Here is a 15,716-nt window from a genome sequence, read left to right on the forward strand (position 1 = left end):
TTAACCCATTCGTAAGATTCATAGAATTCAACGTATGAATGTAGGAGTTTCTTGGAAATGAGTCTTTAAAAGAGCGCTCTCAATAGTTAAATTTTGGTACCAAAAGACTGATTATGGGTTAGTAACTGAGGAATTTAATGTCTATAAGGCTCGGTGACACATTTAATTTCCCATTTAGTTACTTTTGGAACCAAAAGGAGAAAGAAAAACAAACAAACAAAAAAACCAATTGTCAATCAAAGTAGAAGCCTGAGGGCAAAAAAATGAAAAATAAATAGAAAAATGAAATTGTTTCTATTCTGATGAAAAATTTACTTGTTAAATATCAGCAATTCTAATTCATATCTTTAAAAATAAAACACTAGTTTAATTTCTTTCATTTTATTTTATTTTGCGTTGATGGGTACTGGGAAGCATGTATTTATCAATTAGACTCTATGTTTGATCCAGTTCTGGTTCTCATTGTGTTCACATTAGCTGGAGTGAAAACTTTGTCCCAAGATGCCTCCTAAGTCAAGGAGTAACAGCATGGAGAAACCCTCTCTGTGTTACTGTGGACCTGTGCAGTATGCAAAAGGCACACTCCTATACCCTTACAGTGAAAGAACTGTGACAGAACAAAGGAGCAAAGGTAATGCAGAACCAGGCCACTGCACTGAGAACATGGTATGCTCGATAGCAGAGCAAGTACGGAGGTAAACAATGCAACAGGTTCCCAGTGTTTGCAGTAACCTCAAGGAGTGCCGGTGGGTTGTCTGGGCTTAATGTCCTTCCCATGTCCTGGGAGACCCGCTTCTGCATCCTGCTTCATGATTTCATAGAAGTGGTTCAGTAAATGGAGGGTTATTGGAAACAAGAGGTATCTAAAGCAGGAAAGAGATGATGTCAAGAAGTAGCACCATTTGTTAAGGACTAGAGTGAATCCTCTGAACCCGGGAAAAGGCTTCCGACATCTCCCTCTTGTACTACCTAGGTGCACTGAAGCCCACAAATGGCTTTGTCACAAGGACAAGGGCTTTAAGTATTTTCAAGGGGTGAGTTAGAACATTGGTGGGATTTTGAGGGAGGATGGATATTAGAACACAAGATCGTATGTGGAAGCAAGGATTATGAGGATGGAACTTAATGTGAGAGGTGATATGAGGTAAGGCAGAGGAGGGAGTCTGAAAAAATAAAAAAAGAATGGAAAACTTTGCTTCCTTTTATTTCACATGGACTTCAGTTTCTGCTTCTAGACTAGCCATCTACAGATCTCTTTATGAGAATGCTCCCATTGGCTGATGTCTGCTTGTCCTACACAGCGTCCCACTGTAATATGCATCCGAAAGTTCCTTTTGATACATCTCTGTTTTGTATTCATTAGCAAAAACTTGTATCTTCTTGTTTATTCTTACCTTTCTATTTATTTTATGGATTATGGTTAAATACATTCATCAACCCTCCTCCATACAACTGTCCTTCTGTGATCACCTTTGTTACAATATACTAAGCCACGGTACCTTATTTCCTCTTCCCTATGATAGATGGCATCATTCTCTCATACACATAACAATAACAGCATCCTGCTCTCTAGTATGTTCATTTATATGAAGTGAAGTTAGTGTTCTCTAAATCCTCATCATCATTCATGTTGATGAAAGTTCTGTACACGATATGGAGAAATCACACAGACCTTTGCACATAAAATGTAATTCTACTACTACTAACCTACTTCCCGGCCTCCACGGCCTGGTAATTTATTTATTGTCACACAACGGTTTTTCTATGACTACTATTTACGTTGTTTGCCATTTACTATTACACTAGAACAGACCACAACTTCATTTTAAGCATAGAGGTATATGGCTAAGCCAGACATTTCTATTTTATCAATGAGGCTATTATTTTTCTAAGGCTCCATCAATATAAAACATAGCTCTTTTTCAGAAGATTATAAGAAAACTGATTGTGAGACTACGATGGAGAGTGATGGCTCAGAAACGTGGAGTGAACTTATCCTGCTCATGCTGAAAATGAAAATTATAAAAGAAGAAAAAAAAGGACACGTGAATGAATGCATTGATCAAATACATTGGTGAGAAAAACTACTCAGCAGATGACAAAAATTGGAGTAAATTTTGCAGCATTTTGTAGATGCTACTTGTTGACATTTTTAGATTTTGATTTATTCCAAAACCAGGGATTTACTAAGAATCTGAGTGGTTCTATCTGTTTACTGTGGAGCATTTTTATCACATTGACAGAAGCTAGAGTCATCTTGGAGTACAGAACCTCAGTTGAGAAAATGCCTCAGTGAGATTAATTTTAGCTGCCAGTCTGTAGCATTTCAACCCTCCACAGTCAGGCCATTCTAATCAAGCAGTCTTCAGTGACTTCAACAAAAGGTGGAGCACAAAAGTTCTTCCCAGAGGTGTAGTTCTAATGCCACATTTTTGAAAACCATTCCTTTACAGTGTTGTGTCTCCTGTCACATGGTCTTGCAATCCTGAAATTTCCCTTACTATTTTAGGCTAACTTCTATAACATTGATGCAAATCTATTTTTTCCTTTAATTTGTCTAAAATATACTTGATTCACTCTAATTTTGTGACTTGACCTAAGTCATGAAACTGGCAGAAATCAGGGTAAAGAGGATTTTGAGCATGGCACATTTTGACATTCAGAGCAGAAGCTCTGTCCCAGGGGTACGTCTGTACACCCAGAGAGAGCACGCTATTGCAAGTCCTATCTTAATCTCAAGGTCTCCATCTCTCCCAGCCAGGGCCCTGACCTACTAAAAATTCAACCTTCATCCTAACTTTCCTACCCATATAATTAATTCCTGGGTCTTAAACTCAGTTTATTTGCATTGCCCTCTAGCTAATTGAGATGAAAATTTCATTAAATGTGTCAAAGGAAACTCTCTAACTCTCCCATTTGGCTTTAATTTGGTGATTAATCATGCTCAGACATTTAGTCTTTTTCCAGTGCATCGACAGTACTCAGAAACACCAAGAAACAGCCACTATATTCTACTCTCCCGATGTTAATGGATAATGTCCTGAGCCTTGTACATGGCCTGGATATTTCAACTATGCTACAATCACTTGTCTTGACTTATAGAATATGGCCTAGGTTTCCCAGAATGCTAGTTCCTGGATGTTTCTCCTTACAATGAGCAAAGGCCAAACTAGGTTTTTGTTAGGACATTTGGAAAGCCATAGAAAAATTCATTTAGTTGCTTATTAGTCTGTATGTGTCTGTGTGGTATATATATATATATATATATACATATACACATACATAGACATCATATACATGTGCATATGCACATGCACATGTACACATGCATGTACACACAGACACAGTGACACACACACACACACACACACACATATGAGTGTAGGCCAAGGCCAATATTATGATTTCCTCTATTTCTCTCTAATCTGTTTAGAAAGTATTTCTCACTAAAGCTAGACCTTATGATTTTGACTAAAATTGTGTCTAGCTACCACCTGATAATTATAGATGTGTAACACTATACATATCAAACTTGTACTTGATGTTAGAATTCCAAATGTACTCACTGATGATTACACAGCAAATGCATTTCCCAGTTAATAATCCTCCCAACCCCAGAATATGTTTTTTTTTTCAGGTTTTTTTGCAACGCTGAACATGCATTTGTGGTTCCTATGTATCATTTACAGGCTGACTCAGCCTACTGGCATGAAACAAATGCAAAAGCTGTAAACGTTCTTGTTGCTTTAGCTGGACCTGGTTCAGTGTCTTTCCTGTCTGTGGCGTGTATAAATATAGTCTCTTGAGGAAGGACCCATACAACTTCTGCAGAGAGCCCATAGTACTGAGAGAGTGGTAATTAGTATATCAGGTTATTCTCCTGTTTGTCAAACTTTATATACTTTACTCCAAATTTTCTGCTTATGTACTTAAACTCTCATGTCAAATAGAACATTAAGACATCCAAGAGACAAGTGTAAATCAAGTACTTTATCACATTTCCATTTATCCTTTCTAGGAGTTTCTCCTTGATCACACTCTGATTGATAAAGCAACTACTTAATACATTACAACACTTTCATTTACCATATTAACATTTTAAATAGTTTCACTACTAGAAAAATGCATCAGAATATTAGTGATGAAACCCTTTTTCATAAACGAGCAGGAAAAACTTAATTTCCCACTCCCCTGAAGAACCTGTCTCATCATGCACACTAGGAACATTCTAAGGTATAAATTTACTTGGAAGACTCTTGGTTCTGAGACTTTTCCTGATTAGTAATTTTGTTTGTTTGTTTGTTTGTTTTGATTCTTACTGGGACTAAATGAGAGAATTAGAACTGAGTAAGAAAACAAAACGTGGTCTGTATTAAGAATGAAACTTCTACTTATTATCCAGGAAATCTTGGCTTGCAGTCACTAACAAGACAACAAAAGTGGTAAAGAATCTGAGTATTTACCCGACCTTCAAGCTAGTAAACTCATCTTCCATAATAATGCTGCTGATGACAGAAGAGCGTATATTTGTTTATTCACTTATAGTTGGTATTTATAGAGGAAGCTTAACTCAGTTAAAGCATAAGCTAGTTCCCTTTGCCATCAAATTCCATTGGAAAACACATAAGCAAGGATACAACACCAAACTTCACATGCATTAGGCTAATGCAGGCGACGATGCGTCATTCAAAGACAGCCAAGCTGTCTACAGAGGCAACATATGTGAGTGCACTTGCTACTAATGGAGATTAGATCCTTGCCTTCCAAGACTTTAAAATAACCTCTTCTTCATATAAACATGATGTAGCTTTCTATTGCAAATGAGCTTAATGTGTATCTGTCCTTACAGGGCATAATTCCTCTGCTTGCGAGGTATAGAAACAAGAAAGACACTGATGGGAACCACCTCAACACAGAGTATTTAGATATTGGCAAGAGTCTTTTCAAAAAACACGCTTGACTGTAAATTATCTGTAGCCAAAATGTACAGTAGCTAGGGTAACAAGGTTTTCTGTGCTCAGTAGATCACCCACATGTTAATGTAGGCATTCATATAATTATTACTAAGCTTTACAATTTCTCTTGTCAACATAAGACAGAAAAACTGTTTATGTTATCATCCGATATATAGTAAGATGCTGAAGTCAATTAAAACGTGATCCTTCACTTGCTGTGATTCTCTTTCTGCATTTGGCAACATCAGAACAGCATGCAGTATGATATTGTCTCTGCATAAAGCAATCTACAGAGATAGCTTCACTTCTTACTGATATCTAAGTTCACACACCAATTCACTAAGTGTGTGTTTGATTCCTTTACCTCATGACAGATAGATGCTCTCCCTGGCACTTATTGTCATGGTGCAGATTTCTTCTGAAAAAAACAGCTGGGACACGGAAACACAATGTGTTTACTGAAGACTGTGTAAGATGAGCCACTGTTTTATTTGATGCCATTTCTCTGTAGAATGTATAAGAGTAAAGGAGATAAAACTCAGTTTGGAGACATGATCCTAAAAAAGGCACCACTCAATTGAATTAGCAGACAGTAATCAATACATTTTTCTTCTTTATTTTATAAGGTATATAATTATACGTTTTGTATTATTATATTTAAAATCTTCCTCTGTAGCTATTATTATTATACCTTTTAAGATTGCCAAAATAAATAAGTGCACATATAAATTATTAAAAGCATAGTTATGTTTACTCATTGTATACTCCATGTGAAAGAAATTTTAATTAGTTTTTCAAGTAAGCTATTCTGTCCTATTATAAAAGAAAATATTTGGTGCGTTAAATGCACTCAAATGCCTTCATTTCCTAATATACCAAATACTGTGTTATTAACATGTTAAAATGGCAAAGGAATTTGCTTCTAAAATAATTTAAATAGAATATATTAAATTATTGAAATAACATACTAAATATTTTATGGCCAGTAAAGCACTAAGGAAGAACAAGTTTACTTTATAAAAATCAAAGACTTTTGATTAAAGACAGACATAGGTTTAATATCATATATTTACCATTTGAAGACTATAAAAATAAAATAGACTTCTATTCACATATCTGAATGTCTATGAGTCATGATAACCACATGTTAGTTATTATAAAGATACAAATTTAATATCTGACATCTTTAACATAAATATGTCCATGAATTTTCTAAATATAGCCTACTCATTGAATCTACTCTACAGTACAGCTTGCTGGGTTCAGAACTGATTGTCTACTTGACTTAGAGGTATAAAGCAACACTGCCCCCTAGAGGTTTTCTTAATATTCTCAGTAGACCAGCTACTTACAGGGCATTAAAAGACTGCACTAATGGATTGCATCTATTTATTATTATTATTATTATTATTATTATTATTATTATTATTATTAATTATTATTTTATGTTTGAGACTATAATACAATTCCATCGTTTTCTTTTTCCACTTTCTTCCTCCAAACTCCCCCATATCACCCGGACTAACATTTTTCCTCTTAAGCACTGTTAGGGAACATAAAATGACCATGTAGTTGTTCCCCTGAAAGTGATGAGTAAGAAGCACAAGAAAATCAAAGAAAGAAAGAGATGAAAATGTATCAGCAGAGGGCAAACATAAGTTAACAAGTGTAGGTCCTTAAAAATAGCTCTGGAGATAGTGGGCCTGGTTTGACTGTTGAATAAATGTCGTTATTGTTTTGATGTACCATACTTTAAAATCACCACGATCTACCAGACTCTTTATTGACTCTGTACTTGTAAACGAGAACACTCTTCTGTGAAAGGAAGGCATGAGTCATAACATTGTTAAGGCTGCAGCCAAAACTCAGGTTGCTAAACAAATCATCCGTGTGATAAAAGGTACTGCGGATATGCCTTTCCTTCCTTCCTTCCTTCCTTCCTATCTATCTATCTATCTATCTATCTATCTATCTATCTATCTATCTATCTATCTATCTATCTTTTATTGGCTTTACATCCTCTCACTGCCCCATCTCAGTCACCTCCTCCTACAATCCTCTCCCCCATCTCCCCTCTCCCCTGTCTCCTCTGAGAACCACATGGAGTCCCACACACACACCCTAGTACATTAAGTCTCATCTGCTACTGAGGCCAGACAAGGCAGCCCTTCTAGAACATATACCACTTACAGCTACCCCCACTCCAGTTGATTTGGAACCACAAGAAGACTGACCTGCACATCCCCTACATGTGTGCAGGAGGCCTTGAATGCATTGGTACAGGATGCAATTTTCTGAACAGCAAAAATGGCTCAGGCTTTAAGATTAACAATTCATAAACAGGATCTCATGAAACTGGAAAATTTCTGTAAGGCGAAGGATACTGTCAATGGGACAAGACAACAGCTTACAGATTGGGAAAGGATCTTAACTAACCCTACATCTGGAAGGGCTAATATCCAAAATTTATAAAGAACTCAATATGTTTGACACCAACAACACAGATAACCCAACTAAAGATATGGTACAGAGCTAAACAGAGAATTCTTAATTGAGGAATTTCGAATGGCTGAGAAGCACTTAAAGAAACATTGGAAATTCTTAATCATCAGGAAAGTGCAAATCAAAACAACTGAGATATTTCAAAACAACTGAGATATTCCATCTTACACAGGTCAGAGTGGTTATATCTTCTTGAAGGAAAGAATTAAATAAAAAAGGCACACAGATTTAAGTTGGAGGTTTACTTGGCAAAACAAAGGAAGCAAGTACTCCAAAGACAAATTAGAAATGACTACTCACAAAAGAGGGAGAGTAAAATGAATTCTGAATTGTCGTATTAAGAAAGGTTTGCAAATATTCATGAGTTACAAGACATATTCTTAATCTCAAATTGAGACAGAAAGTTTATTTTTCTTTTGAAGGGTATTTTTGCTCATGATTCTCTAGGAAATTTATGTGTTGTCAATTCAACAGTACACACGATGGAATAGTAAATCCTATGACTTTCATGATGCAGAACACTTGTTGGTGTACATATTTGAGAAAACATAGTGACACCTTTTTTTGTGAGGGGGGGGGGAGACCTATCAGCAGCCTGAGGATGGTTTAACCACAAAAGGATATTTTAGACCCTTATGATACACATCTACCAGAATATAGCCAGTCATGGGTTTCTTGAGTAAATCCTATGTAATAACTTTAACAGACTATCCAATTTCCTCCCATGGTTACTTTTTTCTTTTGTTGGTATCTCTGTGTAACAGCCTTTGCTATCCTGGAATCCACTTTATATACTAGGCTGGCATCTAACTCACAGAGATCAGACTGCCTCCTTCTCCTGAGCACTAAGATTAAAGACTTGTATCACCACTCCTGGCCCAACCATAAAGATCTTATACATAAATTCAGACATTTCAGATTCATGTTTGAGGATCAACACCCTGACAGATGGGAAACAAAACTTAGGCTCTTTGTGGGTCTCTTTTCTACGAGTTCTATGACTCAGATTGTTTTCTGAGTAGTATCTAAATTTGAACAGTAATATTTCTATAGATCTGGAGCAAAGTGATAAACATAAAAAAGTGTTAGTCATTCAGGTAGGGGAAGCAGATGAAATAGAAACGAGTGAATAGCAGAGAAGACTCTGGAAGTGCCAGCAATGACTGTTTGTCTCTATGACAACTCATGCATATTATGAAAGTACAAATTGTTGTAGCTTGAGATCAAGGTTTTATGGTGATTTTTAAAGGAAGCTTCAACTGTCATGCAAGAAAACAAACTTTCTAATGCTCAACGTATAAAAAGCTTTGAATGCTGAAAATTAAAGGTGATAAACAAATGTAATAGGAAATTGCTGGACAATGAAAGAAAAGGAAAAAGTTACTTATTCCTTCAGAAGTATTGCTATGGCTACTTAAAAACACATTTAATACACATAGCACTGGAAAATGGCAAATTTTCTATCTATTATTTTAATAAATACCACTGTCTCTTATCTGTTATATCTCAAAGAAAAGGAGAAAATTAGTTGCTTTTATAAGAAAGAGAAGATAATAGAACAATTAAATACATTTATCTTGTCAAATATTCTTAGTGTTTGGAGAAAGTGAATATTGCAATGTGAAATTGTGTTACTTTTGAGACTACTTATAATGATTAATTTATTGCTTTGCTTATATGCATGTATATGTGCCTTTACGAGGGTTTGTGCGCACAGTGTAATCCTCAGAAGCCAGAAAAGAATGTCAGATTCAGTGCTACTGGAGTTACAAGTTCTGAATATCCATGTCGGTTTTGTGAAACAAACCCAAGGACCCAGTAAGTAAAGTGAACACTCTCAAATATGACTCAACACTCCAGCACATATTAGGCATAATTTGTAAATCAAAGGAAGACATAAATAAAAATAACACTACAGTTAATGTAAAGGCAGAAACAGAATATCTCCTAATCCTCTTTGATATTTACTATTCTGGCATGAGTATTTTGATCTTCTTTATGCCTCATGTTGCAAAGTGGCTTCATGAGTCAGACTGTAAATATTTACCATTTATTACATTCAAAGTAGAAATTGCAGACAAAAACATTTCCTCATGAACTAGTATAAAAAATAAAATCTACTGCAATGTTTTTTATAACTACAAAGGAAATAAAATATGTATTTTTTCTTTTCTTTCTTTTTTTTTCTTTCTTTTTTGTCTATGACACAAACTATAGTTATCTGATAAGTGGAACATCAGTTGAGGACTGGCCTCCATCCTTTAGCCTGTAGTCAAGACTGTAAGGTGTTTTCTTTAATAATTATTGACATGGGATGACCCTGTCCACTGTTGGTGGTAATATCCATGGGCAGTTGGTGATTGAAGAGTATAAGAAAACTGTGCAAGATATGGTACATGGCAATAAGAAATATACATCTGTGGTTGTAAATGTAAATGTTGATTTCATTTCCTCAGACTAAGAGATTAGATGAGAGACAGAGACCATGGACATGTCTCCTTAACTATCCTAAGCCCTAAGCCAGGAAGCTTTCTAGCCTCCATCTGCTAAACTAAGCCAAGAACGTTTCAGCCTCCAAGACTTACTTCTGAATAAACCCATACTTTCTAGCTTTTACTGAATGGTAACTTGCTGGTTCAACTCAACTATTCTGGCTCAAACTCCTCTCCAAACTGGCTGATTCAAATCAGCTTCTCTTGGCATCTAATTGAATTGCTCTGCTAGGTAAGACTGCTCAGCTTTCCACTGAACTGCTCTAAACTCAGATGTTCTGCTCAACACTGAACTGCTTTGAAACAAAGTGCTCTCCTGTGCCCTGAACAATCTGAACAATCTGAACCAAATTGCACTCAACCTCCTCTCTCTCCTCATTGCTCCTACACAGCCTCTTTCAGAGCTGTTCTCTTGAGAAAGGGTATCCTGTCTCTGACTCAATCTGTCAAATATTTCTCAGATTAGACACTTTTATCTGCCACTCAATTAGACATCGTTGTTTGAGATTATAGGTTGGCACTAAAGACGTGTCTGTACCGTGTGATGTATATGTATTCCAGGTAGATCATGGCGTTGGATGTGATACCTTGCTAGAGCGCCCATGTTGCTGGACTAAAATTCCTCTAGAAGTGGTCCTGCTTCCTACATTATGCCATGAGTTCCTTAATGGACTGTTTCTAGGGATTTATAAGTTAAATGACCTTCTTCATCACAATCATATTTTTGGTCATGTCTTTTCTGTTGTTGGTTGTGTTTGGTTGGCTGTTCTGTTGTTAGTGTGTGCCTGCTTGTTCATTCCTTTGTTTGTTTCATAAAGCAATAAAAATTTAACTAAGGCAATGTTGTTCCAATGACATTCTTGGGAAAAATGATTAAAGGGACACTAGTGATAAGATATGTACACACACACGTATATACATACACATACACATATATATATACACATATAAATTCTTGCACAAATATGTGTATATTTATGTATACACATAGACATCAAATATAAAAGCAAGAAGAAATATAATTCACATAAATTAATAAGTTTACATTGTTAGTGAATTGTATTCAAAGGCAAATATATAAAATAGAATTTCAGTACTGGAAAAATATTTATATATAGTATATAATATTATAATTATTTATTGTGTTATAAATATAATATGTTATAAATATAATATAAATATTATATTATATATGTATATAAATTTCTTCTTTGCTCATGAAGAGTCCTTTACAAGTGATGTTATGTTGCTTTAGTTTTTAAGAATAGAACTAAGTTCATCACATAGAAAATATAACCTGTATATTGGAGAGACCCACCAAATTCAATACTTGTTCATTTTGAATACCTTGTATGCAAATTGTAAATTCCTAAATATGGATTATGACTATAAATTATTCCAGTCAAACCCAAGCCTTGTGGTATGGAGTGAGTATATGTTCTGCCTATGAACATCATCAACTTTGACTTAGGCATGATCTTAATCATACATACTAGGATTGTAAGATCCTGTTATACTAATAAAATATTTATTTGCCATCTTATTCTTTCTTAAGTTTGGTGCAGAAATTTTACAGTAAATGAGGGCATCCTTATTATTATAATATCCTCTTTGTTGTGGAACTGGAAATGATTCCAAAATAGATGACTGCACAGAAGTTAGTTTTTGAATACAGATGTATTGAAAATATAATTCAGGTTATTATACCAAATTTGTTCCTGTCTGAGAGAACTACAGGGTCAAACATTGAGAAAAAGCAGAGAGAAAAGAGGTCCAGTGACAGGTCCAAATTTGGATCTAGCTCAAGGGCACCCAACCAATGTACAGAAGCTGGTGACCCCTGTGGTTTAGTCAGGAAAAAGTTGGAAGAAGCCAAGGAGGAGGGTGACCCTATAGGAGGACCCCTGAGATTGCTCGGGCACTGAGCTACTAATCAGGTAGCCCAAACAACCTTATATAAGGCCCCTGACACATAAACAGCAGAGGAATACCAGGTATGGACTCAGTCAGAGAAGAGGCTTCTAATCCACAAGAGACTTGAGGCCCCAGGGAATTGGGAGGTCTGGCGGGTGATGGTGAGGGGGGACATCATTGTGGAGATCAGGTTGGGGATCAGGGGGTTGGGGGAAGGTATGGAATGGGAAACAATCAGATGGCAGACCAGGAGGTGGCAAAAGACTGGACTGCAAGAAAAAAGTTTAAAGAATAAAAACAAAAAGCAAAAATATTTCCCAGGTTATTACATCATTTTTTTCTTCCAATAATTTTTTAATATTTTAAATAAATTGAACTTATGTTTAAATTGGTCTAATAACTTAAATTTCACAAATATATCTAAAATAACTTGACATACTGTGATTGAGTGTGTTATGCTCAAATTTGAAGTTTTTTACACTTTTTTTTATTTTAAACAATTTTATTAGCTATTTTCATTTACTTTCTAATGCTATCCCGAAAGTCCCCTATACCCTCCCCCTGCCCAACCTATACACTTAATAATAACTTGATATGTATAAATTTAATGCTTTATTAAAAGTTAATTACTTCAATTCATAATTTTGTGTATTAGTTAATCATACTGGAGTTTAGAGGAATATAATGGAAGGATAAAATGATGTAATTACATTATGATCTCAAAAATCAAGATAATAATAATGATTATGAGCAAAGTATTAAAATGAAACCACATAATTAATCAGTTAAGTACACATCTGAAATCACAGTTCAACTTATTTAAGAAGCCAAAACATTACATACTTGCAGCAAAAAGCCTAAACATCTTCTATACTTATGTGGCTATTGCTAAGCTTATACAGCACAATACTCTATAAAAGCTCTCTAAATACTGAAATCAAGCAAACACATTGTTAAAAAAGAGGCACCATGCAAGCAAGTCATCAGTTAAGAGATGGTCAATTGCAAAGGATGCAATGAATTTATTTTTCAAAGTCCTTTTCAACACTCAGAAGATTCAGTGATTTTACGTGTGTGTGTGTGTGTGTGTGTGTGTGTGTGTGTGTGTGTGTGTGCATTAAGTAGCAAGAGCAGTTAAAAAAGAAGAATCCAGGGATTTGTGATGGAATGAGGTTATGTGAGGATATGAAAGGATTTGGGGACAGGAAAGACAATAAGTAAAAGTGAGGAAATGATCTAGTTATATTTCATTTTTAAAAAGGAAATACATAAATTAATCATTTCTCATAAAAAGAAATTGACCTAATAATCTTCCATATTTCATTTAATTCTTCATTCAGTTAACAATCCTTCTTCAAAATAATTAGACAGTACAACAAAGAAGATACTTTTAACCTTTGGAAGAGCATAATGTAAGTATAAGAATTTCAGGAGTTTAAATGATGTAAATTTAAATATATAGGAATATAAGTTTTGTTTCATCACAACCTTTTCAGGAGAATACACTTTATTCTACTTGTGGGGGTTCACACCTTTAATTCCAGAACTTGGCAGACAGAGACACGTAGATCTTTGTGAGTTCAAGATCAGCATTATCTAAACAGAGAGTTTACTATAAAGACAATCAGAGCTACATAATAGAAAACAGAACTTGTCTCAAAGAAAAAAAAGTGCCCTTTATTTTCAGCAATAATTTCTCATTTTAGAAATGTTTCTTCATAGTTGAAAGATGTGTGTTTTTGAAATGTGAAAAATGCCATATAAACAATTTGTTTTCTAAAATACTGTGTGAATTAGAATATTAGAATAGCAAACATTTGTTGAAAAAAATTGTGCAATTATTGGGACACTGACAAATAGATGCAGTTAAATATGCAGAAGTTCACAAGTAAAACTACTTTTCAAAAATCACTATGTGACCTATAAAATAATTCAGTGAATATAATAAGTGATTACTTTGCATCCTGAATAGAAAATTTGACATATATATTAGTAAATCATACAATAATTTATAGTAACTATTTTAAATTAATGTTAGACTGCATTAATATTTCATACAGAAATGAAGAGATTTGAACAAATGCAAAGTGGTTAAAAAGATTCATAATCTAAAAAGTATTAAATGATCTTGAATTCAATTTAAACTTAAGTAAGCTAATATGTCTTTAAGTTTATCTTCTAGATTTGGGAAATATCTAAATATTTAGATTTTTTAAAACCAATCTAACTATAATTTATAAATTTGAAAGGATTTTCTTTTCCAGATACTGAAATTATGATAAACATTAATGATTAAACCATGTTACTCTGGCTTGTAAATCCACCATTAGCAGCTGAACAAATATACTGAGAAATAAATCCAAAAGGCAGTATGAATTTAGAATATGTAATTGGTTAAAAACAAAAATCAATACAGTCAACTACACAGTCAGTAAGTTATTGGTAGTTTAGTAACCATAGGAGACTAAGGCAAGTTCAAATTGCACTTCCAGTAAAAACAACAACAACAACAACAAAAGCAAACAAACATTAATTTAAACTCCAAATATTAAGCATAACAAGAACAAAATGAGTAAAGCACTTTTATTCATTTGAACTGCAGTATCCCTTAAGTGTTATTGTATATGCATAGTCAGAAAATGTTCATGGACTAAATATCAAAGGAAGCTATAATCCAAATTACTGCAATAGATAAAACAAAACAAAACAAAAACCCTAAATCTTGTCAACCCATCAGATATGTTTGCAGTCATTTCAGTTGGCTAGTATAAGTACTCTAGAACATATGCAGGTGATATTATAAGACACCAGGCCTTTCAGCTTGATAATCAGTGTTATTAAACTCTTCCTCCCTTGAGAGTAAATAATACAGAATCATTTCCCCAGATATTTTTAAGTATCTTATTTTCATATTTATTATACTCTCACACAATACATCTCACCCTCAGACTCCCCTCCTCTCTTCCCAGTTCCCCCATACCCCTCTTCTCCCCAAGATTCACTACTCCTACATTTTCCTTCAGAAAAGAGTGGGCTTCCTGACAGTGCATAAAAATTTGCAATAAGACCAAGCACAGTGGGGAGAGGGAACCTGTAGAGCCCACCTCCAGCAGAAAGACAGGGCTTTAAGTGGGGGATCAGGTTGCTATCCCACAGTCAAATCTCTGAGCCAGAATTAATCCTGTCTGAAAGAATTGCAGGATAAAAATGGAGAGGAGCCTGAGGAAAGAAGGTCCAGCCACAGAACCAAAGTGGGATCCAGCTCAAGGGGAGGCCCCAAGGCTTGACAATATTACTGAGACTATGGAACACTCACAAAAATTGACCTATCATGACCTGTAAGACCCCAACTCAATTTGTTTCTTAGACCCCTAGAAACAAAGCCCAGCAAAGAGTTTTTTGTTCTTTTGCCTTCAGCCTGAATTACCGATGACCTCTGGAACTGGCTCATCTTAAACTCACCCTGGCGCCTCTGTGCAAGGGACTAAAAATGCCTAAGATAAGTTTGTAATTCTTCCATAGGAGATGGGCTGTAAAGCGATATCCCCACTTAGCATCCCCACCAGGAATGTTTACCAAAAGATGGCTTATGACCCCTCTGTCATAAATGAGCCATATATTACTTTCCCATTCCCTGTGGAATGTTTACCAAGGACAGTTCCTCTGGAGAAAAGCTGTAACTCATCCCCACCCCATTCCTTTAAAAGCCCTCAATTGAAACGGCTTGGGATCGATCTCCTATGAGCTTTCCTCAACACGTTGATTTTACCTAATTAAACCTCATGCATATTGCATCAAGAATGGTCTCTCTGGTGTTATTGGGGGCATCGTCTCATCCTGGAACTAGAGCAAG

This window comes from Mus pahari, chromosome 8, assembly GCF_900095145.1.
Source record: "Mus pahari chromosome 8, PAHARI_EIJ_v1.1, whole genome shotgun sequence".
Classification (NCBI taxonomy): domain Eukaryota; kingdom Metazoa; phylum Chordata; class Mammalia; order Rodentia; family Muridae; genus Mus; species Mus pahari.